Consider the following 5,797-nt stretch of genomic DNA (forward strand, 5'->3'; position numbering starts at 1 on the left):
ACCGGACACGGAACTGGATTAATAGTTAATAGACTTGTTTAAACAGTGGTGGATTACATTCAAGGGTAATTGGTATAATTGTTAACAAAGTAGTAAAACCTTGGATTACACACAGTCGATAACCTGGTGTATTCATTAAACAAAGTATTAAGAACTTGTTACAATTCGAATCCCCAATTAGTTGGAATATTTGACTTCGGGAATAAGAATAATTTGACGAAGACTTCCACATTTTATGATTATGACTGATGGACTATTATGGACAAAACCGTATGGACATATCAAATAATCCAGGATAAAGGACAATTAACCCATGGGAATAAACTAAAATCAACACGTCATATTTAATTACACTTTTAATTACACTTTTAATTATCGCACTTTTATTTACTGTCATTGTATTTAATTGCACTTTTAATTATCTTACTCTTTAATTATCGCAATTTTATTTTATCGCACTTTTATTTATCGCTATTTCATTATCGTTATTTAATTTACGCTTTAATTTAAGTTATATTTATTTTTAATATTTTACATTAGGTTTTAACTACGACTAAAGTTTTAAAATCGACAAACCGGTCATTAAACGGTAAAAACCCCCTTTTATAATAATAATACTACTTATATATATTTTTGTATTTTTACAATTATAAGTTAAAAATATAGCGTTAAACTTGGCTAAGATCCATGTGGAACGAACCGGACTTACTAAAAACTACACAACTGTACGATTAGGTACACTGCTTATAAGTGTTGTAACAAGGTTTAGGTATATCCACTCTATAAATAAATAAATAACTTGTGTAAAATTGTATCGTATTTAATAGTATTTTCTTGTAAAAATGTAACTATTTTGTATATAGCTCTACGCACATCAAGTATTTTTGGCGGCGTTGCCGGGGACACTAAAAACGCCGGAAGCGAAACGCTATATAAAAAAAAAATTTAGTTTACTTTTGTAAAATTACGCTTTTGTAAAAATACGTTTTTAATTTTAAAAATACAAAAATATAAAAAGAAAAATATCTATATATTTATTTTTAAGAGTTTGTTTAAAATATATAAAGTTAAAAAGTATTTTTATTTCTATTTTTGTTTTTAAATATAAGTATTTTATTATTTTATATAAATATTTATTTATATTAAAAACAGAAAAACAGAAAAAAATTATATATGTAAAAAATCACTCGGCCCGAGAACTGTAGCAGCCTAACTTTGTGGCCCGAAACCTTACTCCATGCGACCGTATGGAGTTTTAACTCCAATATCATGCGATCGCATGACTGGCCCTGACACGCCAGGTTTGACCTAATTACAGCAATAATTACGGAGTATATTATTATTATTATTATTATTATTAAAACCCTAATTAGGGTTTAGTTTTTTATTATTTAGTTTAGTTTTATTATTTAATTTGTATTATTTAGTTTAATTAGTTTTATTAATATATAAAAATTAATACTTTTATAAAATAAATAATATAAAAGTAATATTTTTATAAAAATTGTACTTTTTACAACTTTAAGTTTATTTTTATATTTTGTATCTTTTTATTTGTTTTAGAGTAATATTTGTATTTTTCGTTCGTATTTAGTTTTAAGTCATAGTTTTTGCCATAGTTATTTTTATTTCTAGATTTTTAGGCTTTGCCGTAAAATCCCTTAAGTGCTTTTTCTTTAGAATAAGATTTAGGTGCTTTAGATTTTTGCGACGCTGTTTTAAAATTTTAGTACCTTTTTAAGTTATTGCCATTTGGGATATAGTATTTCTTTTAAGCTATACTATTTTCAGACGCAACTTTTAATTCTTAGTTTTTAGTTCCTTTTTAAGTTTCGACGCGCTACGTTCTTTTTATTATTTTTCGACCTTTTATTTTTTCGACGTTTTCCGACGCGATCTTTTTCTTTCTTATTTTTCGCCGCTCTAGTTTTTAGGACATAGAATTTTCTATTTCTTCTCTAAAATTTCTTTAAATTTCAACGAAAAATTATTTTAAGCGGTTGAATTGATAGACATCCAAATTTTCTGCTTCGTAGTAATAGTTGGATTTGTTAGTGGCTGAGTTGTGGGCTTCCGATTTAAAGGGTCCTGGCTACCTGCTGCATCTATTGACTATTCGAAACGTGGGCAAAAGCAGAAAAGTCTATTATTTTGATAACTTATATAATTTTTTATCTATTATTTTGATAACTTATATAATTTTTTATCTTTTATAACTAATAGGATATTCAGTGAATGCACCGAGCAAAACGTTCACCACCTTTTGTACGTTCACCACCTGTAACTAGATCAAGACATCTAGCCAATATTGTCGCCGTTGATTTTTCTTTAGAATCATCATCCAGTCGACCAAGTACTTCAATTCAAATTTCCGATAATCCATTTTTTGAACCCGACCTCACAATTGAGAATCCGGAGGATATTCAGGGACAATTCAGAGATCCTGAACCATTAATCTTTCCTCTGAAACCACCAATCATTCAAACAGAGATTGTCGAGGAACAACCCATTAAATCAGAATCCTATAGTGATTCAGATTCAACAAATTCAATCATGGAGAATCTGGAACCTCTAAGTATGGAAGACCGAATGCGAGCTAAACGCACTAGCCAAGGTCACGCAATTACTCAACCTGACATTAATGCGCCAGATTATGAAATCAAAGGACAAATCCTACACATGGTAACTAATCAATGCCAATTTAGTGGTGCGCCGAAGGAAGATCCAAATGAACATCTTCGTACATTTAATAGGATCTGTACTTTATTTAAAATCAGAGAAGTGGAGGATGAACAGATATATCTCATGTTATTTCCCTGGACTTTAAAGGGAGAAGCCAAAGATTGGTTAGAATCATTACCTGAAGGGGCGATTGATACATGGGACGTTTTAGTTGAAAATTTTCTTAAACAATTCTTTCCGGCATCTAAAGCTGTGAGACTTCAAGGAGAAATTGTTACGTTCACACAAAAGCCAAATGAAACTCTATATGAAGCATGGACAAGATTTGGAAAGTTATTAAGAGGATGTCCGCAACATGGTTTAGACACTTGTCAAATAGTACAAATATTCTACCAAGGATGCGATATCACTACAAGGAAAGATATATATATATATATATATATATATATATATATATATATATATATATATATATATATATAGCAGCTGGTTGTTCCATTATGAAGAAAACTGCAATTGACGCTTATAAAATTATTGATAACACTGCTTCCCACTCACATGAGTGGCACCAAGAAAAATATATCATTAGATCATCTAAAGCAGCTAGAGCCGATTCTAGCCATGACTTAGATTCCATTTTCGCAATAACAGATGCTGTCGAGAGACGAATGGAAAAGATGACTAAAGATATTCACTCAATACGAATTAGTTGTGAGCAGTATGGAGGACCACATTTGACAAAAGATTGTCTCAGTATTGAACTAACAATGGAACAAAGAGAGAATGTTTCATATATGAACCAAAGGCCTGGAAATAATTATCAGAATAATTATCAACCGCCAAGACCAATCTACAATCAAAATCAGAACTATAACCGAAATGTTCCATACAACAACCAACAAGGTCCTAGCAATCAACAAGTATCCAATAATACTTACAATCAGCAAAGACCTCATTTTCAAAACAAACCACCACAAACCGATGATAAAAAGCCAAATTTAGAAGATATGATGTCGAAGCTAGTTGAATCTCAAACGCAATTTTTCACATCTCAGAAACAAACGAATGAACAAAATGCTCAAGCATTTAGAAATCAACAAGCTTCTATTCAAAATTTGGAACAAGAAGTAAGCAACCTAGCAAGGTTAATAGGTGAAAGAAAACCGGGAAGTCTACCTAGTAATACAAATGCTAACCCCCGGAATGAAACAGCTAAAGCCATTACCACAAGAAGTGGTATTACACTTAAACCACCTGAAATGCCTGTAATTTCTGATGAAGCTATTCCTACTCCACAAGAACCACAATCTGAGCAAGATAAGGAAACAGAACCGGTAGTTGAAAAGGTTAATGAAGATAACACAATTAAGGCTAAACCTTATGTTAAACCATACCAACCACCACTTCCTTACCCAAGTAAAATGAGAAAAGAGAGACTTGAAGTCGAGCAATCCAAATTCTTGGATATGTTTAAACAAATAAATGTAAATCTTCCTTTCATTGATGTGATTTCAGGAATGCCAAGATATGCTAAATTTCTGAAAGATCTAATCACAAATAGGAAGAAAATGGAAGAACTCTCGGCTGATACTATGAATGCTAATTGCTCTGCAGTACTATTGAATAAGATACCAGAAAAATTATCTGATCCAGGAAGTTTCACGATTCCATGTTTTCTGGGTAGTTTTAGTTCAACAGAAGCATTGGCAGACTTAGGTGCTAGTATAAATTTAATGCCGTATTTACTATACGCTAAACTAGACCTTGGAGAATTGAAACCAACACAAATAAGTATACAACTAGATGATCGATCAGTAAAATATCCTAGAGGGATAATGGAGAACATGCTAGTTAAAGTTGGTACTTTAGTATTTCCAGTAGATTTTGTTATTCTGGACATGGAAGAAGATTCTCGAGTTCCTCTCATTTTAGGAAGACCATTCTTAAACACGGCTAAAGCAATAATAGACGTGTTTGGTAAGAAACTGACCCTAAGTATAGAGGACGAGAGTGTTACCTTTTCTGTTGATAGAGCCATGCAACAACCGCAATCTGCAGATGATACATGTTATTATATTCAAACTATAGATTCACATGTAGAATTGTTAGAAGAATTTCCAGAATTACAAGAAACGGGAGAATGTTCTTTAGGAGAAGGAACTGAACCAATTGATGAAGCTGAAATGTTAGCTACACTTATGGCTAATGGATATGAACCAACAACAGAAGAAATTCAAATGTTAAAAGAGGAAGACATATATCGATATAAATCATCGATAGAAGAACCGCCGACATTAGAGTTAAAGCCACTTCCAAACCATTTGGAATATGCTTATTTACATGGTGAATCTGAATTACCTGTAATAATATCGTCTTCTCTTACTGAAAATGAAAAATATCAACTCATTTTTGTGCTAAAAGCTCATAAACGAGCTATTGCATGGAAAATTCATGATATTAAAGGAATAAGTCCTTCGTATTGCACACATAAAATCCTTATGGAAGAAGGTCATAAAACGTATATGCAACGCCAAAGAAGACTAAATCCTAATATGCAAGATGTTGTTAAGAAAGAAATTATTAAACTGCTAGATGCATGTTTAATTTATCCAATCTCTGATAGTCCATGGGTAAGCCCAGTTCAATGCGTACCTAAGAAGGGTGGTATGACTGTCATCACAAATGAGAAAAATGAGCTTATTCCTACTAGGACTGTAACAGGATGTCGTGTTTGTATTGATTATAGAAAATTAAATGACGCCACCAGAAAAGATCACTTTCCCTTACCTTTCATTGATCAAATGTTGGAAGATTAGTCGGAAATAGTTACTATTGTTTTCTTGAAGGTTTTTCCGGATATTTTCAAATTCCAATAGCACCCGAGGATCAAGAGACCACCACATTCACGTGCCCTTATGGTACTTTTGCTTACAAACGCATGCCATTTGGACTTTGCAACGCCCCTGCAACCTTTCAAAGGTGCATGTTGGCGATTTTTCACGACATGATAGAAGAATGCATGGAAGTTTTCATGGATGACTTTTCAGTCTTCGGTGATACATTTGAATCATGTCTAGTTAATCTTGAACGAATGCTTATTAGATGCGAACAATCA

General features: G+C 32.2%; 1 non-coding gene across 1 annotated transcript; it reads right to left on the reverse strand.

The window, feature by feature from the left end:
* Window positions 1–2,937: 2,937 nt before the first annotated feature.
* On the reverse strand, window positions 2,938–3,044 carry LOC139874091 (small nucleolar RNA R71). The gene has a single exon (XR_011767796.1). It is a non-coding gene; the product is annotated as a small nucleolar RNA R71 (small nucleolar RNA).
* Between the last annotated feature and the right edge of the window lie 2,753 nt (window positions 3,045–5,797).

This window comes from Rutidosis leptorrhynchoides, chromosome 10, assembly GCF_046630445.1.
Source record: "Rutidosis leptorrhynchoides isolate AG116_Rl617_1_P2 chromosome 10, CSIRO_AGI_Rlap_v1, whole genome shotgun sequence".
Taxonomy (NCBI): domain Eukaryota; kingdom Viridiplantae; phylum Streptophyta; class Magnoliopsida; order Asterales; family Asteraceae; genus Rutidosis; species Rutidosis leptorrhynchoides.